The 25251-nt window shown below is 43.9% G+C and overlaps 1 protein-coding gene across 1 annotated transcript in view; it reads right to left on the bottom strand.

The window, feature by feature from the left end:
- LOC126248648 (alpha-aminoadipic semialdehyde synthase, mitochondrial) overlaps positions 1-25251 on the bottom strand; it is a 288931-nt gene that overhangs the window by 188240 nt on the left and 75440 nt on the right. The gene's annotated exons all lie outside the window — the stretch shown is intronic.

Genomic DNA, 25251 nt, shown 5'->3' with positions numbered 1-25251 from the left:
GGCCAAACCGCACAATAACCCTGGGTTCGGTGTGGGGCGGCCGTGGGGTGTGTGGACTGCTGTGGCCTGTTGTGGGGTTGTGAACCACTGAGGGCTACGGCGGGGCGAAGCCTCTCGATCGTTTCTGTGTCCCCGGTTTAAAAATCACAATTCAATACACCTAGGAGACATGGTCAGATTACACACACACACCATTGGCGGTTATGTAAATGGTTAAAATTCCATATCTCTGTGACAGGCAGAACGGCCACCAAAGTGTATTAGTTTTGTTGATGTCAACTGTTGTTACCAGAAGTAGTAGGACAGATAAATGGTGTGATAAGCGACAGATGTTGAGTAATCACTGCGAAGAAAACGGAGAAGTTGCTTACTCGTATGAGACAGCGTTATCAGCAGCTGACACAGTTTGAAAGGGACCTCATTGTGGGTGTAAATTTGACCAGATGATCGAATCATGCAATATCCAGATCTGTGGGGCATTCGGATGTGACAGTGGCCCAATGTTGGACTGTACAGGAACATAAGAGCAGGCATACTCATCGTCAAGGTTTCGACCACCAATGTCCGACCACCGCAAGGGAAGGTCAACGTATTGAGCGCAAAGCACATCTTAACGTCCTCACATCTTAGTCTCCCATCCTAGAACAAGTACTGGAATCCCTGAAACATTCTGTACCATTGGTCGGAGACTAGCAGCAATTGACTTGCGGAACTACCGTCCCACGCGTACACTACTGTTAACACCACTACACAATCGATTTGTTAGGTTGGTGCAGTAATTTGGAAGGATGGACTCCTGATGAGTGGCGCTGCATTGTGTTTAGCGGCGAGTAGCGGCTCTGCAATATCCTAGATAACCATTGTCGGCGAGTATGGCAGCGACCTCAGGTGAGGCACCTTTCTTCCAATGTTTTGTAGACGCACAGCGGATCGGGTATGACTTGATGTCACGGCTGATACTGACTGAATGAATTCTGACGACGCAACGATACGTCTCTGACATCCTACATCCTAAGTTCTCATACGACAGTATCGGCTGCCATTTTCCGACAGGAAAATGCTCGTCCACACATGGCAAGTGTCTCTATGAACTACCAGCGAGAACCCTAGATATGTCCCACATAGAACATGTGTGGGGCCAGCTGTGACGTCAAATCCGACCCGGTGCCATTGTCTAGGATATCTAGGGCCTGTTACAACAATTGTAGGCCAGCTGAGCTCGTTTCCTCCTCCCATTGGAGGACGACGGTTCAATCCCGTCTCCGGCCATCCTGACTTAGGTTTTCCGTGATTTCCCTAAATCGTTTCAGGCAAATGCCGGGATGGTTCATTTGAAAGGGCACGGCCGATTTCCTTCCCAATCCTTCCCTAACCCGAGCTTGCGCTCCGTCTCTAATGACCTCGTTGCCGACGGGACGTTAAACACTAACCACCACCACCTCCCATTGTACATGCTTTTTTTTTTTACGAAGTGTAGTTTTCGCCAAATAACAAATCTTCACGTGGCATACAACTTTAATCTCACTGTTATCTGACTTCAACAAAAATATTTTCCTGGCAAGAGATGTCTGTGTGCTTGCTCTGCTTCTACTTTCACTAACTGTGTGTTATTGTCAATTTAGAGGTACCTTGCCATCTTTTCCTGCCACAGTAGTTATTCGCCTTCGCGGTTGTTGGAGACACGACTACTGTTCCATCCCGACAATGCTCGTCAGTCACAGGGTCTAATGTATTCAGTTTTTGATCAACAACTTTTACAGGATATGTAAACTTATAGATTAAAAGATCACTGCATAGTACACGAGTGTAGGATCACATCTGACTGCAAGTATGATTTGGCGCAATGCTTGTCAGTCTCTGCTGATGATGTAATGATAACAGAATTGGACGCTAATTTTAGAGTGCGTAACAGTTTGTGTGTGGTAAATTTATATTGGTAGTGGCTATTGGAATAAGTAACGTAGAGAAACAGGTTTTAGTGCTAGTAATTTCTAGTAGACGCTCTCCGTAATACGCATATTCCGGGTAAAGTGACCACACACGTAGATATATAGATATAAGACAGTAATAACTATTGAAGAAATAAATGAAATACAACATTATTTAAAATTTAACATTGCAGAATTGTAATGTTTTCATTGATCGCATTAAGTATCAGGTGACCATCTTCAATAATAAGTATAATACACTCCTGGAAATTGAAATAAGAACACCGTGAATTCATTGTCCCAGGATGGGGAAACTTTATTGACACATTCCTGGCGTCAGATACATCACATGATCACACTGACAGAACCACAGGCACATAGACACAGGCAACAGAGCATGCACAATGTCGGCACTAGTACAGTGTATATCCACCTTTCGCAGCAATGCAGGCTGCTATTCCCCCATGGAGACGATCGTAGAGATGCTGGATGTAGTCCTGTGGAACGGCTTGCCATGCCATTTCCACCTGGCGCCTCAGTTGGACCAGCGTTCGTGCTGGACGTGCAGACCGCGTGAGACGACGCTTCATCCAGTCCCAAACATGCTCAATGGGGGACAGATCCGGAGATCTTGCTGGCCAGGGTAGTTGACTTACACCTTCTAGAGCACGTTGGGTGGCACAGGATACATGCGGACGTGCATTGTCCTGTTGGAACAGCAAGTTCCCTTGCCGGTCTAGGAATGGTAGAACGATGGGTTCGATGACGGTTTGGATGTACCGTGCACTATTCAGTGTCCCCTCGACGATCACCAGTGGTGTACGGCCAGTGTAGGAGATCGCTCCCCACACCATGATGCCGGGTGTTGGCCCTGTGTGCCTCGGTCGTATGCAGTCCTGATTGTGGCGCTCACCTGCACGGCGCCAAACACGCATACGACCATCATTGGCACCAAGGCAGAAGCGACTCTCATCGCTGAAGACGACACGTCTCCATTCGTCCCTCCATTCACGCCTGTCGCGACACCACTGGAGGCGGGCTGCACGATGTTGGGGCGTGAGCGGAAGACGGCCTAACGGTGTGCGGGACCGTAGCCCAGCTTCATGGAGACGGTTGCGAATGGTCTTCGCCGATACCCCAGGAGCAACAGTGTCCCTAATTTGCTGGGAAGTGGCGGTGCGGTCCCCTACGGCACTGCGTAGGATCCTACGGTCTTGGCGTGCATCCGTGCGTCGCTGCGGTCCGGTCCCAGGTCGACGGGCACGTGCACCTTCCGCCGACCACTGGCGACAACATCGATGTACTGTGGAGACCTCACGCCCCACGTGTTGAGCAATTCGGCGGTACGTCCACCCGGCCTCCCGCATGCCCACTATACGCCTTCGCTCAAAGTCCGTCAACTGCACATACGGTTCACGTCCACGCTGTCGCGGCATGCTACCAGTGTTAAAGACTGCGATGGAGCTCCGTATGCCACGGCAAACTGGCTGACACTGACGGCGGCGGTGCACAAATGCTGCGCAGCTAGCGCCATTCGACGGCCAACACCGCGGTTCCTGGTGTGTGCGCTGTGCCGTGCGTGTGATCATTGCTTGTACAGCCCTCTCGCAGTGTCCGGAGCAAGTATGGTGGGTCTGACACACCGGTGTCAATGTGTTCTTTTTTCCATTTCCAGGAGTGTATGTGAAATGATGAGTGTGTATGAGTATTTGTAGAATTTATCCAGCTGTGTCGTTTTGCTCGTTGAAAAACTGCCCGCTGTGAAAAGATATGAAAAGTGACAAAGTTTGTTAATAGTTTGAGATTTGTAACTAAGTAAGCAAGTTGGCGTAACTGCACTCACATATGAGAGGATCCGGTCCGAACCCATGCTCTTTTATCCAGGTTTATGTTTTTCTGCTGCTTTGCAAAATCAATTCAGGCTTTTGCTGAGCTGTCTGTTTCAATAGGCCACAGATGGAATACTTGTGAAAGCAGATTAACATAGCCCAAATGCGCCACAATATAAATATATGAGCATCGAGCAGCGTTGTAATCAAACTTCTGGTGAAGTACTGGATCAGACCATCCAAGCGGAATATGCTACGACCACCACTTCAGTTCCAGTTATCCACTAGTAACATCACGGAAATGTATGTTAGTAATTACACTGCCGCGATGTCACATAATTAACGGAAACATCGAAGTTAAAAGCCAATACCTTATTTACTAACTGCAGCAAACGAGTATCGTTAAGTTAACGAAAGCCTTGGATCTCATCTGGGAACAGTTTGAGCGGTACAAAAAATCATGCGAGTAAATGAAAAGGTAAGTTAGCGACCAAGAAATTTAGCAGTTTTGTGTAGTACAGCCAGTTATGAAATTAAGTTCCCTACGTCATTAAAAAACCTTTTCGGAAGAGAAACATAGTCAGCTGTATACCTGCAGTGGCGTAAAAATATTTTCATGATTACATATAGGGAAATTACCAGAATGTTCTTATTATCAGCACAATCATTTTGAGAAGTTATTCGTTAATTTAGGAGCAAAGAAAGTTTGTTTCTAATTATCGCAAGTTTTTTACCGAAAAATGTGCAACATAAATTTCATTTTGATATAACGAGAAATAGTGTCGCTGTATATAGGATTTTCGATCCATTAAAGAGACTGATCCATAACTGAAAAAAATTGTTAGGTCTGAAACAAGAAACTATTATAATTTGAATTTACTCTATTAGTGGTTTTTCATTACTGATTTACACATAATTTAGTCAAGAAATTTGTTTAGTTTCCATTTTAACATTTTCATTGCTTTTATATTAAAATTATAAACTAAACTTCTACTAACTCAAATAGCAGAAAGAAAATAGGTATTCTATATTGAAAACTGTGAAAATCAGTAAGAACGTTAGTTTTCGAAGTCCTACTTAGTATTAAGTTCAATTTTGACTCGGGGAAATGATATTCCAAAGTAGTTTCAATTTCAAAACGAATAAAATTATATCACGTCAACAGCAGGCTCACTGCTTAGAAAGCTTTCAGTATGCACAAAAAATTGTAGAACACTCACTTTTAAAGGAGATAAAAATTTTTTTTCTGTTGAAGGCTCATTTTCCTTTGCTGCAAAAGTGAGCATACACTCTTTTTGTATATATCCTAACTTACGTAACAAGTGAAATATAATTGCTTCAATATTTTTGAGACTGTTTAATGGAGAAAGAACTTTTCCACAGTTTGTAACGCCGGAAATGCATATCCTCCTATTTCCATCTATTGTACTATAATTTTCTTTCCCTTTATTTGTTACCTGAAGATATGACATTTCTGTGTCTTTATATATTGTAATTGTTTTATTATTTGTATATATATATATATATATTTATTTAAGCATTTATGTCGATGTATAATTGGTTTCTTTTGTGTATTTTTACGTTGGGTCTTGCCTAGGGAAAAATATCCTATGGAACATTACATCGATAGGTCGTGTGGAGAACCAAAGTGTGTAGGATCTTTGGTAGTGTTAACGCTGCCGCGTGGAGCGCGGACAGAGTGAGTCTAGCTGGGGTAGGGCAGTGGAGCAGGTGTGTTGTGTGACGCTAACGCTGCCGCGTGGAGCGCGGGCAGAGTGAGTCTGGCTGGGGTAGGGCAGTGGAGCAGGTGTGTTGTGTGACGCTCCCGCGAGTTGCCGCGCTTTCAGGGTTTGGCAGCATGTAATTGCGCTCGACTTGCTATGATAGTTTCTGACACGGTGTCGTGGACGGGAAGCATTAGCTGGCGCACATCAAGAGCCCGTTTCGCCTGGTGACCGTGTCGAGAAGGAGGCGCGCCATCATCCAGCTTCTGCAACAGCGACCGCCGACAATGCGTGACTGTCGATACCTCCTCGATCGACGACTTCAAACCTTCAATCAACCAACAAGGAAGACTGGAAGCACGTAAAGTTTTATAACTCAGCTTTTAAAATTGTTGCATCACAAAATTACAGCAACTTAGCATGCACCTTTGTTGCTCATTGGCCCAATTGCATTACCAAGCAGGGTCCCTTCCTTATCCGAAATGATCCCGAGTGTCGTTGAAATTCAAACGCCAGCATTAAAGTAATATCATTCCATTTCACTGCTTTAATTTCAAAGTTCAGTTAAAGTATTCCTAGCTGGCTACAATATTTAGATTACACAAACACAAATTAAGAGTGCGAGTTTTGTTACCATATTTTAGCTTACCTGTGACTGCAGCTCAGCTTGGTACGTACTAAATTTTGCTATTGTTAATTGTTCAGAATAATTTAATTCAAGTTCACAGTTAAATCTCTTATTTAAATTGCGTAGATTCAAGTAGCTTTTGAAATGATTGTTGAGGTAGCCCAAGACTAACCTTATTTTACTGAATTTCGTAGTGCTCCAGAAACAAATCTCACTATTAATTTCAGTCACTAAATCAACTTTCAATTTTCCGGTTTTATTAATTCTTTTGCTAAATTAAGTCAGAGTGTAGCGAAATTTATTACTTCTGACAAACATTCAGTTTTCACACAACACGTGTCAACCTTCAGTTGCCACGCTTGTAGTGCTAATTATATGTGCATTAATCTTTCATTTTCAGTTATTATAGTAGCTGTCCATAGGACTGGCGACCGTAATTTTCCCCAAATCTCAAATATCTAATTAACGCCAATTAATTGTTAACGTAACGACCGCACATTTACTTTCTTTATTAATTTTACCCTTTTCTCAAAATTAATTTCCACCAATTTCGCTTGCATTTTTCCTTTCATTTAGATGTAACCCTTTCCTCCCTCTTTACCGACAAATTAACTTCGGTGACGATTGCTTTTTCCCAAATTTCCATTAGGTGCACGCGGTTTAATTTTTCACTGTCATTAAGGTCGATAAGTGAGGGGGAGGTTACAAGTTTATTTATTTTGTTAGTAGTGAACTATAAGAAATCTTTTAACACGCCAGATTTACGATATAGCCTCTCAGCTGGGACAGACGTCACGACTACACTAAAGTACTGTCTAGCCAAAATATAGTGTCAGGTACACAAGCTTGAGACTTTCACATATCTCTAAGGGGTACACTCTGTGACTGCAAGCTACAAATGTTGACAGAAGTAGAGGAGTAATTTCACTAAGTCACGGTTCACAGCACTGGGCAGACAGGCTCCAAATTCCTTGACTGTATTCAGTGCAAACGGCTCCTGATGTGGCCTTATATCTCAACGATCTCTTCTGGACGCTTTAAAATGTTGCAGCGAGTTTTACACTTTGCATCACACCTATCAGTTTCGTGAAGTGTCTCCGCACATCTCTTTTCCAGTCCACGCCTCACTAGACTAGCTTAGAGTTGTACCTCATATTAAATAAAGAATCAACGAAAGATGAAATACGTCATTTCATCAACCACTCCACACATACCGACAGTACTACACTGAAGGAAAAAAATCGCAACACAAAAAAACAATTAATTTAGGGTAAAGAAATTTCGGGAATACATTTGCTTGGTAACATATTTAAGTGATCAATATTGCAAGATCACAGGTTAATAAGCCATTGCAAAAGCGAAATGCTGGGACATTAACCACCGGTGTAACCGTCAGAATGTTGAAACCAAGCATACAAACGTGTATGCATTGTATTGTGTTGTACAGGTGCCGGATGTCAGTTTTTGGGATGAAGTTACGTGACTGCTGCACTTGGTCGGTCAGTACAGGGACGCTTAATGCTGTTTGTGGACTACATTGGAGTTGTCTGATCATGTCCCACATGCGCTCGACTGGAAATAGATCTGGTCATCGAGCAGGCCAAGACAACATTTCGACATTCTGTATAGCTGTTGGGTTACAACAGCGGTATGTGAGCGAGAGTAATACTATTGGAAAACACGCCCAGGAATGCTGTTCATGAATGGCAGCACAACAGGCCGAATCACCAGACTAACGCACAAATTTACAGTTAATGTGCGTAGGATATCCATGAGAGTCCTGCTGCTGTCATACGAAATGGCGCCCCAGACCATAACTCCAGATGTAGAACCAGAGTACCTAACACGCAGGCAGGTTGGTTGCAAGCCCTAAACTGGTCTCCTACTAACCAACATCACTGGCACCGATGCAGAAACTGTTTTCATCAGAAAATACAACCGACCTCCATTCTGCCCACCACTGAGCTGTCGCTTGACACAACTAAAGTCGCAAATGGCAGTCGTTTGGTGTCAGAGGGATGCACGCTACAGGGCGTCTGGCTCTAAGAAGTCCTTGAAGTAACCGATTTGTAAGAGTTCATGATAATTAATTGAAACCCTCAGCTGCCGACAGGTGTTGTTGATATACCTAGATGGGGACAGCTGAAAATGTGTTCCCTGCCAGGACCCGAACCCAGCATCTCCTGCTTACATGGCAGACGCTCAACCCATCTGAGCCACCGAGGACACAGATGAACAGCTCGACTGCAGGGACTTATCCCTTGCACGTTTCCCGTGAGACCCACATTCCCAACTGTCCACAATCTACATACGTAATGTACCTAATAGATATTTGCCCATCCACGCATTACTCGCACCAACTAAGGTGACGATACCCGTAAGAGTTCGGGCAACCTGTGCGCATTCGCACAGACGAAAGTCAATGACCGGGTAACCTTTAACTATATATGAAGATAGTAACTGTTCCCAAAGGAACAGATACCATTGATGACAGTGCAGCTTCTCTAGAACAAATGATAATTAATTGAGACCGTCAGCTGTCGACAGGTGTTGTTGATATACCTCCATGGGGACAGCTGAAAATGTGTGCCCCGACCGGGACCCAAACCCGGGATCTCCTGCTTACATGGCAGACGCTCTATCCATCTGAGCCACCGAGGATACAGATGAATAGCGCGACTGCAGGAACTTATCCCTTCCACGCTTCCCGTGTTCGGGTCGCGGTCGGGGCACACATTTTCAGCTGTCCCCATGGAGGTATGTCAACAACACCTGTCGGCAGCTGAGGGTTTGAATTAATTATCAATTATTCTAGAGAAGCTGTACGGTCATCAATGGTATCTGTTCCTTCGGGAACAGTTACTATCTTCACATATTGTAAGAGTTCGCTGTGTCACTGTGATGCCAACTGCTACTCAAATTGCTGCTGCAAATGCAGTATGATGGCGCCAGAGCCATATGCCGAACACAATGGTCTTCCCTCTCGGTAATGCCACGTCACCCTCCGGAGCCCAGTCATCTTCTGACCGACCGTTCTCGTGACCGGCGCTACCAGCAATCATGCAAAGTGGCAACATTTCTGTCGAGACTTTCCGCAGTACCGCAGAAGGAACATGTAGCTTCTCGTAGCTCTATTACACAACCTCATTCAAACTCAGTGAGATGTTGATAATGGCGTCTTTGTCGCCTTAAAGGCATTCTTGACTAACATCAACTCACCATGTCCGATCTCAAAGGTAACTAATAGGGGGGGATTCAAGGGACCAGACTGCGACGGTCATTGGTCCAAAGGAGACTAATACTCACGATCGTCACAGCATGTATTTAAAGCAAACCTGATTTGGATCCTCATCGTGGCGCTACTAGCGCCGCTCTTATGCGACTCGCAAGAAATTTGAATAGACGTCATCTTTCAGATGTAGAAGTACGGCTACCAACTTCCGCTTATGTCGCACAACTCCTTGGTGCTGGGATTGTTTCCATCAGTGTATATCAATGTAAAAATTTATTATTTACACAAGCAATAGATATTTCCAATATGTCGATATATCATTGCCATATCAATATGTAGATGAATATTTAAGCCGACCGGTGTGGCCGAGCGGTTCTAGGCGCTTCAGTCTGGAACCGCGCGACCGCTACGGTCGCAGGTTCGAATCCTGCCTCGGGCATGGATGTGTGTGATGGCCTTCGGTTAGTTAGGTTTAAGTAGTTCTAAGTTCTAGGGGACTGATGACCTCAGATGTTAAGTCCCATAGTGCTCAGAGCCATTTGAACCATTTGAATATTTAAATTTGTTGCCTTGCCACAAATATGTACCATGAGATGAGCCCATATCTCCCATTTACAGAAAGATTTATACGTATCACCTTCTTCAGATACGTTCAAATGCAAATTCCATTTTAAGCTGAGTTCCATTTACGGTGAGTATTTTATTCATTACAGTAGACTGCTATGAAGAAAGATAAGAAGAGTTAGTATCCGATTTCATAATTACGGCCTCTAACACATGCTTGTGCGATTTCAGTGAACCCGGAGGTGGAGGGTTAGAATCCATTGCGAAGAGAAATCTTCATTCATAAAATTTTGCCAGCAAGAGAGTGGAGAGGTGTTGGTGTATGGATCAGGATCACAAGCTCACGTGCTAATAGCCTTGCTTCAATCCAGTACCTTTCAAAAGTCCCTCATGGGGTATTGATTGTGAAGAGTCCGCCCCTTGAGAACGTTAAATTTGGTAGCCTCTCTGACGTTATGCTAGAGAGGTATAGAGAATTTCAGCACTGACTTTGACCATTACTATTTCTTTTATTCTATTCTTATTCGTGACTACAGCAACATACCACTACATTGTACAATAGAAGTATTCTTCATAATTATGAACAATATGGGAACAGGGTAGATTGCAGTTAATGGTCTGTCGATTGTAAGCTCACCAGAGATGAAATAAAGATACAGGCCACACCAAACAACCTCACCCAGGACCTTGCTTGGGATGCAGTGTCAGATTATCGAATTATTCCTAACGTTCATAAACAGCTACGAAGCTGATTAGGAGCTGAAGTAAACAGCTCGTCACTCTCCTTAATCAGAAACGAACTCTCTCTCTCAAAGGAACTGGATCCAGTCGTTGATTTGCTGAAGAAATGGCCTCGTTATCCACCTCATGTGTATTCCACAGGGAAACTAGATTACATCGATGCGAAGGGGTCCGAACTCAACCTCTCTGATTTGAATCAAGACATTTATGAAATTAAATGTAATAGTACTATACCAACAGCCGTGATACTGACATTGTTTTATTAGACAACCAATTTCGGCGTTCCAATCACGTCACCTTCAGGCTCGTCGCATGACTGACACCATGTACCACTCGTGCATGTATAAGACAAGGATATCTACGGAGCCAGATACGAGTGTTGGCGCCTTGTCTTATACATACACGCGAAAGGCCTGAAGATGACGTGATTGTAACGTAGAAACTGGTCGCGTAATGAAACAATATCACGATAACGGTTGTTGGTGTAGCAGTATTACATTTCACCGACCAGCCGCTGTCCAACGCTCCTGAACACAGGATGGAGTTATATTTCTTATCTAATGCGTCACCTTTATCGGGGCTTTGTTTGTCCACTCCAAAACGCACTTTACTTGTAGTGATTTTGTGTACGTTGGAAGCGATTGCTTTTTTTTCGTTTGATATATTAACCAGTGAAGTATTACACTGCCCTGCAAGACTTAAGAACGAGATAGATAAAACAACATAACATATTAATTACTTGGCGGAAATGAACGAAAGTGCGACATCTCTCAGTTGTGTACAGAAAGTTGGGCGTCAAATGGCGAGAGGTCAAAGTGACTACAGCGCCAAGTGGGCCTGGCCCTATGACCCAAGGCAGTTGAAGGAGCGGGAAAACACAGTGTGTATCAATCAGTGAACAGTTACGGTGCACTGCGATGGTGTTTTTCATTATATGGCCAGGACACAATATTTGGATGACTTCGCATGAGGAAGAGTCATCGGGCAAATGGAAGAAGAACGAAGCGTGATGACTGTAGCCTATGAATTTGGTATTGCACACAGCGTTGTTTCATTTGCATGGGGAGCATTCCGAACCACAGGCAGTCTTGCCCAGAGGATAGGAGGTGGTCAACTACGGTCGAATACATCAGCAGATGACCGTTACATTGTCCTACAGGCATGAAGGGACCAACTTCAAACAGCGGGTGCAATTGCAACCACATTTAACAGGACTCCAAGACAGGCAATGTCACACTCCGCAGTGGCACGGTGACTGCATGGTGGTGGTCTCTTTGCCCGACGATCAGCAAGTTGTATTCTGTTGACACCAGCACATCGACGCCATCGTTTGCTATGGTGCCAAGAGCATAGGGACATGTTCTTTACTGCTTCGTTTTCATGATTTTTTTAGGAAGTGCACCAACGAGGAGTTGGGACTCGTGCTCGTCTCGAATGAGAGTAGATTCAGTCTGAGTAGCTATACTGGACATACTCTCATATGGCGAGAAGTGAAAACGTATAATTCACCCAGGAATATTATCGAATATGATCGTTTTAATGGTCCAGATGTTAAGGTATGGCGAAAAATAATGTTGCATCGGCGTGCTGACCTCCAAATCTTAGAACACGGTACGCTCACCTGTCAATGTTATTGTGATATTGTACTCCTTCCCCATGTACATCTTTTCAGGGGTGCATTCGGTCCTGGCTTCATTTTTATGGATGACAATGAGCGAACTCATCGAACTACGCAATTGAAGGAGCTCTTGGAAAGAGAGGATATTCGGCGAATTGACTCGCCTGTCCGTTCCCCCTGACTTAAATCCCATCGAGCACATGTAGGATGCGTTCGGGAGACAGACTGCAGGACATCCACATGCACCAATGACCATCCAGCAGCTGTCAACCACGCTGGTGAAGAACTGGAGCGCCCTACCACAAAAACTCCTCACCAACGTCGTAGCCAGCGTGGGAGCATGTTTAGAGCATACATTGTCCTCAGTGATGAGCACACATCCTATTAAGAACACAATTTCGCGCCTTTTCTAATGTCCAGGAGACCATCATGAACTGTAGTGACTTCAGTGTAATTATTGTCTTTGAATAAAAGTGTCATTTTTGTTGTCCTCCTTTGGACATTTCTTTCATTTACGTTCTGTACTGTATTTACTGTACTGTAGAAGTTCTTTCCGTTTATGGTTCGCGTTTCATCGAACTACGTTACGTCGCAGAGACAAAAGATTGGAAAGTTACTTTCGTCCTTAAATTTTGCACAACAGTGTAGTTAATTTCCTCTGAAACCCAAAAAAAGTACGGTGAATTTATTCACAACCTCCCTATAGCAAATCGTTTTTGGGTCACTGGGTATTGCTGTCGAGGAGTCTCAGTAATCCCCACTTTAAGGAGCGCGTGACGTATAAGGTAATGTGTTCATGAAAATAAAGGAAACACCAAAAGAAGTTTTTTACTATGATGTTAGCCCATCTTCAGTCTGCCGTCACAAAATCAGTTGGTTCCAAATGTATTTTTATCTTTGATCATGCAGAGCAAAAAGTATCCGTGTCGCGTATGATGATTTACATGTTCTCTGGACAGAGCTTCCAGAATTCATAACATATCCTACTATACCCCCTACGCATAATAAGTAAAATATCTTTATTTGCTACCTTTCTTGGTGATCGAATTTCAATCGGCACCAGCGTATATCTAAGAACCTCGGACAAAACATTAGTCACCCATGTCGCCCATACCCCAGGAAATCACGCTAATACCGTATAAGATCGCCTCTAGCCTCAGTTCGGTGGGGAATGTCACATCCGGCTGAAGTTACTCGTTGGTGACTAGAGTCCACAGAGCTATCAGACTGCGGGGTTACTGATTGCTGCGTGTCACCACCTGTTCAAAATAGTTCAACATATTTTCTATGGGACTAAAATTGGGTGATTTAGCGGGCGAAGAAAGTACGCAAGCAGCCCTGTGAATACGCCTGTTTTCACCTTGGAAGGATCCGCAACCTACTCATCATGAAGATAAAGATAGTGCAACACTTCGTCGCCGAGGTGTTGAAAGGCACATCTTGCTTCTTGTTCACGCTAACGTGAATGAGTGGTCAAGTCGTGGTACGAGATACACCCCCAAACATTACAGGATCACCTCCGGCCTACAATACACCTTCCACACACTGTGGGTTAAGAGCCAAAATCGCTAATAACCGGTCCACAAGACACGTCTCTATTTTTTAACTTTTTTTTGAAGTTCCCTGGGACGATGCGATCTAAAGCTGCTTGGTGATGGAACGAGGCAGTACATAGTTTACGGAAGGGCGATCAGAAAAATTGTAAATAAATGTAACTTCAGATTTAATAAATAAAAAAGAATAATGACAGCGCGTATCAGTAAACAGCACAGCACAGAGAAAAAAATTCTAAGTACTGTTAGGCACTCCCGTTAAAAAAAAGGAGTGTGCCACAAAGAAGTTCTTCAACTTAGGTTTGAATACTGAAGGTTTGGCAGTCAAATTTTTCAGATCTGCTGCGTTCGCTGAATGAATATTACAGCTTCTTCTGACTGAATCAATACTGCATATAACATATCCCTTGATGAAGTTTGTATTCAAGGATGGCAGAGTTAGAATTCAGAGAACCGTGATAAACGGTCTAAGCGAAGTTCGCAACGTGAAACCGCAGATCTTACCACCTTTTTCTGGGCTAAGAATATTCTTGGTTGCCACAAAATATGATACCATAGGAGATAAGAGAGTGAAAGTACGCAAAATACACTGAGGTGACAAAAATCATGGGATAGCGCTATGCACAGATACAGATGGCAGTAGTATCGCGTACACTATGTATAAAATGGCATTGCACTGACGGAGCTCTCTGTTTGTACTCAGCTGGTTCATCTGAAGAGGTTTCCGGCGTGATTGTGAGCGCACGATGAGAATTAACAGACTTTGTATGAGGAATGGGAGTTGGAGCTAGACGCATGGGCCATTCAGTTTCGGATATCGTTAGGGAATTCAATATTCCGAGATCCACAATGTCAAGAGTGTGCCGAGAATACCAAACTTCAGATGTTACCTCTTACCACCGACGACGCAGAGGACGACAGCATTCACTTAATGACCGAGGACAGCGGTGTTTGCGTAGAGTAGTCAGTGCTAAGAGACAAGCAACGTCGAGTGAAACAGGCGCAGAAATCTATGTGGGACGTACGACGACCTTATCAGTTACAACTGTGTGGTGAAATTTGGAGTTAATCGGCTATGGCAGCAGACGATGTACGCGACTGCCTTTGGTAACAGCACAACATCGTCCCCAGCGTCTCTCCTGGGGTTCTGACCATACGGTTGGAATGCTGTGGCCAGGTCAGACGAGTCCCAATTCCACTTGGTAAGAGATGATGGGAGGGTTCGAGTGTGGCGCAGACCCCACGATGCTATGGACCCAGGTTGTCAATAAGGCACTGTGCACCCTGGTGGTGGTTCCATAATGGTGTGGGCTGCGTTGCCATGGAATGGACTGGGTCTTCTGGTCCATCTGAACCGATCATTGACTGGTAGTGGTTATTTTAGGCTACTTGGAGACCATTTGCAGTCATTCATGGACTTGATACTCCCAAAAATTGATTTTTTTTACAGGTAACAATGCGCCATCTCACTAGGCCTCAATTGTTTACGATTAGTTTGGAGAACATTCTGGAAAATTTGACCGAATGATGTGGCCACCCATCGAATATTTATAGGACATAGTCGAGAGGTCAGTTAATGCACAAAATCCTGCATCGGCAACAATTTCGCAATTATGGACCGCCATAGAGGCGCAGCGTGGCTGCGACTTGCTGAGTCCATGCCACGTCAGGTTGTTACACTACGCCGGGCAAAAGAAGGTGCGATACGATATTAGGAGGTATCCCATGACTTTTGTCACCTCAGTATAAACTAGATCTAACGTTTCAGAGTCAGAGACAGCGGAGATTAATCTTACATGGGCTGTAGTAGCAAAAGCTCGTGCAGAAGATCTAGAATGTGATACTTCCAAGAAATATCCCATCTACCCTCAATTCTAATAACTAAAACTGTATGGTGTATTACTGTGTTAATTGTTACATGACAAAGGCCATTACAATGTGAAATGGAACCAGAAATTTACTTTGACCCACCCTATCATTACTGTGTCAACATATATACTACTGACCATTAAAATTGCTACACCACGAAGATGACGTGCTAAAGACGCGAAATTTAACCGACAGGAAGAAGATGCTCTGATATGCAAATGATTAGCTTTTCAGAGCATTCACACAAGGTTGGCGCCGGTGGCGACACCTACAACGTGCTGACATGAGGAAAGTTTCCAACCGATTTCTCATACACAAACAGCAGTTGACCGGCGTTGCCTACTGAAACGTTGTTGTGATGCCTCGTGTAAGGAGGAGAAATGCGTACCATCACGTTTCCGTCTTTGATAAAGGTCGGATTGTAGCCTGTTGGGATTGCGGTTTATCGTATCACGACATTCCTGCTCGCGTTGGTAGAGATCAAATGACTGTTAGCAGAATATGGAATCGGTGGGTTCAGGTGGGTAATACGGAACGCCGTGCTGGATCCCAACGGCCTCGTATCACTAACAGTCGAGATGACAGGCATCTTACCCGCATGGCTGTAACGGATCGTGCAGCCACGTCTCGATCCCTGAGTCAAAAGATGGGAACGTTTGCAAGACAACAACTATCTGCACGAACAGTTCGACGACGTTTGCAGCAGCATGGACTACCAGCTCGGAGACCATGGCTGCGGTTACAGTTGACGCTGCAGCACAGACAGGAGCGCCTGCAATGGTGTACTCAACAACGAACCTGGGTGCACGAATGGCAAAATGTCATTTTTTCGGATGAATCCAGGTTCTGTTTACAGCATCATGATGGAGACATCGCGGTGAACGCACATTGGAAGCGTGTATTCGTCATCGCCATACTGGCGTATCACCCGGCGTGATGGTATGGGGTGCCATTGGTTACACGTCTCGGTCACCTCTTGTTCGCATTGACGGCACTTTGAACAGTGGACGTTTCATTTCAGATGTGTTACGACCCGTGGCATCTACCCTTCATTCGATCGCTGCGAAACCCTCCATTTCAGCAGGATAGTGCACGACCGCATGTTGCAGGTCCTGTACGGGCCTTTCTGGATACAGAAAATGTTCGACTGCTACCCCGGGCAGCACATTCTCCAGATCTCTCACCAATTGAAAAGGTCTGGTCAAGGGTGGCCGAGCAACTGGCTCGTCACAATACGCCAGTCACTACTCTTGATGAACTGTGGTATCGTGTTGAAGCTGCATGGCAGCTGTATCTGTACACACCATCCAAGCTCTGTTTGATTCAATGCCCAGGCGTATCAAGGCCGTTATTACGACGAGAGGTGGTTGTTCTGGGTACTGATTTCTCAGGATCTATGCACCCAAACTGCGTGAAAATGTAATTGCATGTCAGTTCTAGTATAATATATTTGTCCAATGAAGACCCGTTTATCAGCTGCATTTCTTCTTGGTGTCGCAATTTTAATGGCCCATAGTGTAATGCACCTATATAGGAAAACTTAATCCCAACAGCTGATGCCAACAGTTTGTTGAAGGGTAAGACTTCGGTATCCTGTTGCTGAAGCTTTCTCTCTCGTACTTCCACAAGCTAACAAGACTTTTTCTTAAATTTGATAGTGCTGAAGTTTAATATTGAAATGCGTAAATAGGCCAGATGATGGCGCTTTTTGTCACACATGCATTACATGCCTTATTGCCGGCTGCGTGTTAGTTAATATGCTATATAAACTCTTAAATATCTCTTTTCACAGTTACTGTTTCTCCCACTGAAAACAATATGAACATTTAAAGCTTCTGGTTCATTAATTAGTTTCACAAATCGCAAAACTGCTCCACACGGAAGTAAAATCAGTGTTGAAAAGTTCTGATAAGCCGTGAGGTTTTGTTCAGAAGTCGCTGGTTTCACGTAGTGGAATATTTGCGTTGACAGAGCTAATGGTATTAATTCATGAAAACGAGCTCCCTTGCAACACCAGAGTCAATTAGCTGTTCCACGCAGGATGTCTGATAGCCAACCAAGATATTATTTCTCTTACTCGCCCTTTTTACATTAAAAAAACTGCTTTCCTTTGCGATGTGTGATTGCAGAGAAAGACATGTAACTGATAATGGTTTCGTAATGAGATTCAGAAAATGATTAAATATCAGTTACTTCATTTTTGTAGAACAGGTAATGAAGCTATGTACTGTAGTTTAAAACGTAAAATTTGTTTCTCCATAACATTATCAGAAGATGGAACTCGACAAAACCTTTCCTCTAACAAGGGGAGGTCCCCAACGGTGAGATCGACTTTTTGAAACGATCTATACGGTGGTGTAGGCATCACACCCTGCAGCCATTCACCCTGAAGGGTTCTCGTTTGCGAACAATCGACGAAAAAAAATCGGAATTTTACGTGATGCTCAATAACGATAAAAAATTATTAGCTACTCTTTCGGTTGCACGGTGTAACGGATATGGGAAAGCTTTCGCATGCAGAAGGTTGTGGGTTCGAATCTACTTGGGATTATTTTATTTTTAAATCTGTATCTAAATGACTTTGATCATTATTTTTATTCAGTTAACTTGTTTAAATGCAGTTTTTTAAATTCTGTTCCTTTATTACACCATTTTAATCGTCGTATGATTTTTTTCATTCTTTATCATTTTTGCTTTATATCTTTCTTTTTCCGCTCGGAATTTTTGTGACTGTGAATATAATTATATTTCTCTATTATTATATTTAATTATTTGAAAATATCTATCAGCTAAAAAACGAAAGACAAATCTATTTATTTTGACTATGTAAAGGTGTCAAAATTGTATTTTTCGTTAGAAGATGTGTAATTTTTTTATGGTAATCGTCATATAAAACATAGCCTAAATTACTATTGCACTATGAAAAAAATAGCACAGGTGAAGATTTAAATGAAAGAAGTGATAATAAGTAAAACGAAATTCAAGCCTAATGAATACAAACAATGTCTGCAGTAACACACGAAAAAACAGGATGATGAAACGAAAGAAATTGAATCAAAATTAATACATGAAATTAATTAAAATCACATAAATAAATGGTTCAAATGGTTCAAATGGCTCTGAGCACTATGGGACTTAACATCTATGGTCATCAGTCCCCTAGAACTTAGAACTACTTAAACCTAACTAACCTAAGGACATCACACAACACCCAGCCATCACGAGGCAGAGAAAATCCCTGACCCCGCCGGGAATCGAACCCGGGAACCCGGGCGTGGGAAGCGAGAACGCTACCGCACGACCACGAGATGCGGGCACATAAATAAAGATTTCAAGCGGAAAAATAATGATAGGAAGAAAAATGAGAGCAAATGAAGAAGTTGATATGATCACTAAAATGATGTGACAAAGGAACAGAAATAAAAAATTACATTTAAACCAATTAATTCCATAAAAACGATGATTAAAGTCAATTCGCTAAAAATATAGAAATAGAAAAAAATTATAATACTAGCCTAGATGTGTAACCACAACCTTCTGCACATAAAGGTCTTACCGTATCGATTACACCATACAATCATTTATTATCGTACTACTTTTTTTAATAATACTGAGAGTCATGCAAAATTCCGATTGTTTTCGTCAATTGCTCGCAAACAATGGCCCACTAGGGCTAATGATTGCAGTGCAAGATACCGGGGATCTGAACCTACATCACTGTATAAATAGTTTCAAAAAATCGATCCCAATGCTGGGTACCTCTCGTTGTAAGATATATCACCATAGATGGAGAGAAGTAATCGGAGACCGCAGACTCAAAATTATTTGTTTATTTATTTTGAAGCCAGCTATTGTGTTCCTTACAGTGAGCAGATACAATTCTCAGATGGCAAGATAGGTAAGTGCATTTTATCGTACATTTTTCCGTTTACGATCTTAACGTAGCTATCTAACTATAACTACGCTTTACTTTGTTTTTTGTCTTTTTTATGAGCCACTATGAAATGGAAATACACTCCTATCATAGGAATAGTGTCTCCTACATCTTTCAATGTTGGCCACTTCTACACAATCCAGCCACCTTAATGTGACCACCTATCACAAGCCTAAATAACCACCTTTTGCAGCTCGGACCGCTACGAAACGTGCAGGAAGAGGGTCAATGAGGTTCTGGAAGGTACCAACAAGAATGTGGAGTCATGGCGACTCCAGTGCTGTGGCCAGCAGTGTTTTCCTCAGTTGAGGGTCCATACCGCGAGTAGCCCGATCAAGGTGGTCACACAGATTCTCGAATGGGTTTTAATTCGGGAATTTTGTCGCCATGCGATAACGGTAAACTCATCCTGTTGCTCTTCGAACCACGCACGTACACTGCGCACTGTGTGACACCTTGCATTGTCTTGCTGCTAGACGTCATCGTGCCAAGGAAAACAAACTGCATGTAGGTATGCACGTGCTACCCGAGGATAGACACATACTTGTGTTGATCCACTGTGCCTTCGACTGTGACGAGCTCACCCAGGGAATCCCACGAAAACATTCCCCAGACCATAGCGCTCCATCCTCCGGGCTGGACCCTTCCAAATTGTTGCAGGGTATTTGCTTTCACGCCAACACCCATTTGTCCAATGGAGCAAAAACCGTGATTCATGTGAAAAGGCCACCTATCGCCACTCAGTGGACGTCCAGTTGCGATATTGGTGTGCAAATTACAGCCTTCGTCACCGATGGACAGCCATCAAAATGAGTGCATGAACCAGGCGCCTGCTGCGGAGGCCCGTATGCAGTAACGTTCGCTGAATTGCCGTTGAGGAGACCCTGTTGATAGCCCCTTGGTTCATCTGGGCTGTCAGTTGCTGAACAACCTCACATCTATTCGCCCGTACAGATCTCTGCAGCCGGCCGGGGTGGCCGAGCGGTTCTAGGCGCTACAGTCTGGAACCGCGCGACCGCTACGGTCGCAGGTTCGAATCCTGCCTCGGGCATGGATGTGTGTGATGTCCTTAGGTTAGTTAGGTTTAAGTAGTTCTAAGTTCTAGGGGACTGATGATCTCAGAAGTTAAGTCCCATAGTGTTCAGAGCCATTTGAACATTTCTGCAACCGTCGTTCACCTCTGTCATGTATGGCCCGTAGTGCACCACATCTGCCTCGGCGCAGGTTTTAGATAGTCATTTTGCCATGAAATGTATATATTAACCATTGCGGCACGCGAACGGTTTACAGACTTGGCCATTTCAGAAATGATTCCATCCTTGGCTCAAAATCCATTGACCATACCCTTTTTGACGTCAGATAAATCCCTCTGTTTCCGTGTTACGACAATGACTGCACTGTTTTCCGCATCCCCTCGACACGCTTTACATATCCTCCACTGTTAGGGCTGCTACCTGCTGTCTGTGAGTGGTTATTGCATGTGGACGTCGAACATAGGCGATGGTCACATAACCGTGCTTCATTATTCTACTTAGTAATTAGTTAAGTTTCTCGAAACTATGGTACTAAATGTTCATTACAGGCAACTAAACACACCACTACTATCATAACAATATAGGTTGCTGCAAACAGTTCCACTGAATTATTGTTCAGTTCTCTAACAGAAAGGTTATTCTGCATTTCTGCGTTTCAGTTCACTCATAAAGCACTGTATGTTCCGCTGCATAAGATGCATGTGGGCAGCGGGGTCCCACGCATGTGCGACTGTGCCCACAGTCATCTACATTTATGAGACACCACCGCAGATAGACGATGGACGGTTTCTTCCATTAGTTTCTCTTGTATGCCGACTCAGACAGTCAGGAAAGCCTGCCAGAAAAACGAAGACAAAGCTCCTGCTGATGGCGCCAACTGCACGACCGTGCGAAAGGAAGACAGTTACGTGTGCCAATCCCGTGACCAACACTGGGGTTAACATTACATGCACTACAGCTGCTCGCTGCCAGTCTCTTCCTGTCCTGCGCCAACCGCCTACCTTCGTTTCTACTATATTACGCTACTTTTGTGGTTATCATACTTGCACTAATTGTTGCATTCTACACTATCTGACGAAAAATATGAAGCTCTCAGAAGTGAAGGAGGAAACGAAATAAAACTACACAAGCTGAGAAGGTGTGATATTATTTCAGTAATTACAACATCTACCCAAATTTATAAAGAACTTGGCAGTATGAGTTCACTGAGCAGTATGACGTTAGCAGTGACGCGGTTGAGTAGGAGGTCATAAAATTGTTGTATCCTGTTTTGAGGCAAGTTGGCACACAACTGTTGTAAATGGTCCATTATATCCCGGATACTGGCACTTGGACGAAGTTGAGGTTCGAGCTGGTCCCACACATGTTCTAAAGGGGGCAGATCAGGCGATATTGAAGGCCGCAGGAGTACCTCGGCATCACGAAGACAGTTCCTAGAGACGTGTGGCCGAGATCTGTGCTGTTGTAAGTAGCACTACGAGACTGTTGTATGAGAGGTAACTCATGAGGATATAGGATTAACCGTGAGTAACCGTTGTGTCGTCCGAGTTGCCTCAGTCACTACCAGCCGTGATCTGAGGTTATACCATAAGGCTCCCGACACCATGATCCCAGGAGTAAACTGCTATGCCTCTAAAAAACTTCGGAAGAATGTGGCTTCTTCCCAGGTCGCAGCCACTCTCGCCAACAATGGTTATCTAGGGTAGTGCAGAACCGCGATTCATCGCTGAAAACAGTTCGACACCGTTCATCAGCAGTCCATGCTTCCCAGTTAAGACACCACCCCAAAAGCAGCCGTTTAAGTCGTCTGGTAAAGGCAATCTACACATGGGACAACAATTCCCTAGTCCGATTGCTCCTAGTCTCCGACCAGTGATGCGGGATGACACAGAACGTTTTCAGGTGAATATTACATGCGCTAGGATGGCAGGGATCGACGTGAAGGTGACAGGATGTGACTGGTGCAGAAGACGGCGATATTCGCTTACGACGGTCAGAGGTAGTCGACCAGAACCTTGAAGGCGAGCGTACCTGCACTCACGTTCCCAAACAGTCCAACATCGACTCACTGTCACATCTGAATTCCGGACAAATCTAGATGCTGCACGATTTGACCAACAGTATTTTTCGACGGTCTAGGATCTTTACCAGATTGGGTTGATGATATACATTGAGAAGATCGAGGAAGAACTACAAGATTCGTCGCAGATTCCTGCTACAAGCAGGATGGTGAGCAGTGTGGAAACCATTACTCACAAAATTCCGAAGTTCTAGTTTCTAACAGAGTCTGCGAGCGAAGACAACTTGTTGAGAATAAAACTCTTCGTTGGGAGGGGAGTGTAAATTTACAATCGGGTTTACCTGAGGTTTGACTGGTCAGATTTTGTCTAGCGACCGATCTTACACCGCTGCAAAACAGTTCCCTTTTAAGATGACCACAAGTTTATAATTTCCTTGCTGACTTGTTAGCTGTGTTTTAATAAAAAGTATGTAGCTGGAGCTGTTTTGTAACAAATGAACTACGTGACAACGAATATATTTAAATTGTTATTGTTTGTTTACTAACACCTATTTATTATTAGCACTAATTATCCCACTCACTTTAGCTACAGCCAACTTACAAAACAATATCAACTTCTCACTTAGTATGTATGAGAAACTGTTCAAACTGTTCATTGTCTGAACACACTTCTCAATAAAACTTAACTTCTCACGTAGAGTGTCACTCGCGTAAAAATTCCAAGCCGAGATGAACCCGCTGAATAACTGAAGTCCTCACAGTTCCACAACACTGATACCTTCTGAATCGTGACACCCTCGTGAAACTGTCGAAGTCTGAAAACTTTCACAGCGCAGGCAGTTACAAGTAGACAGAGTTACGTCCGCTTTCGTTTATTAACTCTACGTCTGGACTCTTTTGAGTCCCAGACACAAATCTTGTAGGCAGAGCTACTTCATGTCTCCTCGCTAAACCTCATATCTTGACTCTTTCGAGTCTAAGACCAAAGTACCCCACTGTAGGAGACATAGCTCCTGCTAAACGCGACGTTTTGACTCTTTCGAATCGCCGCAGAAGTCCTTTCGTGTCTCGACATCAAATCCCAGTTAAACTCTGCTATTTTCCCACTATACTCGCTAGTTTGTTTGCTACTGTCCGTTACCTCTGTACCGTCCGCCCCCCGGTAGCTGAGTGGTCAGCGCGACAGAATGTCAATCCTAAGGGCCCGAATTCGATTCCCGGCTGGGTCGGAGATTTTCTCCGCTCAGGAACTGGGTGTTGTCCTAATCATCACCATTTCATCCTCATCGACGCGCAAGTCGCCGAAGAGGCGTCAAATCGAAAGACTTGCACCTGGCGAACGGTCTACCCGACGGGAGGCCCTAGTCGCACGAACTCTGTGCCTCCTCCATCATGCTATTCTGTCATAGTGCCATGCAACAGGTTACTAATTTTTAAAACTTTGAGTCAACTGACCATCGTTAGTAGACGTAATCAAACTAAAGTTGTATCATGAAGCGCACTTAAATGTTGATGACAGCGCGAGAAATGCGTGCTTGAATATGGACAGTTATTGAACTATATAAAAAACGTAAATTAGTTATAAACTACGGCGTGCACACACTTCATTCAACATGGAAACGTCACTACAGATGTTCGGATTTAGGTTGTGACATGTTCGATATGTCTGCCATTTTTGGAGATGATATGGCGCAGACGAATACCGAAATTCTGCATGACTCGGTGAAGTGCCGGAACGTCGATGCTGTCGATGACCTCCTGAATGACTGTTTTCAGCTCAGCAATGCTTTTGAGGTTATTGCTGTACACCTTGTCTTTAATATAGCCCCACAAAAAGGATTCGCATGTGTTCAGATCCGGAGAATATGGCGGCCAATCGAGGTCCATGCCAGTAGTTTCTGGGTACCCCAGAGCCAGAATGCGGTACCCAAAGATCTCCTTCAGGGCATCAAACACTCTCCTGCTTCGATGGGGTAGATCTCCGTCTTGCATGAACCGCATCTTGTCAAAATCAGGGTCACTTTAGATAATGGGGATGAAATCATCTTCCAAAACGTTCACGTACCGTTCGGTAGTCATTGCGCTATCAAGGAATATCGCACCGATTATACGGTGATTGAACACTGCGCACCACACAGTCACCCCTTGAGGATGAAGAGACTTCTCGATTGGGAAATGCGGATTCTCAGTCCCAAAAATTTTTCTTATTGACGAACCCATCCAAATGAAACTGGGCTTCGGCGCTAAATCAAACCATATATGCGCATACTAATTCCCATCATGCCCCGTGACCAACCGTGTAGTTTGAACGTCTTAAAGCAAACCATTCTGAAGTGATGACGATTTTATTTCATATAGTTCAATGATTGTCTCCCTGTAAATGCAGATGTTAGCCAAATCTGCAGGTTGCACTGTTGCATTTGACCACAAACGGCACCTGCGCGAAGTCCTCAACACGTTACAAGTGTCAATCGTGGTCAACGCATTATGTCGGAAGTAAGTGAATTCGAACGTCGACAAATTGTTGGCTCTCTTATGGTGAGTACTTGCGCAACCAATATACCCGATGTGTTCGGT

Source organism: Schistocerca nitens, chromosome 3 (assembly GCF_023898315.1).
Source record: "Schistocerca nitens isolate TAMUIC-IGC-003100 chromosome 3, iqSchNite1.1, whole genome shotgun sequence".
Taxonomy (NCBI): domain Eukaryota; kingdom Metazoa; phylum Arthropoda; class Insecta; order Orthoptera; family Acrididae; genus Schistocerca; species Schistocerca nitens.
Note: the sequence above shows the minus strand (reverse complement) of the source record. Positions and strands in the feature narration are given on the sequence as shown.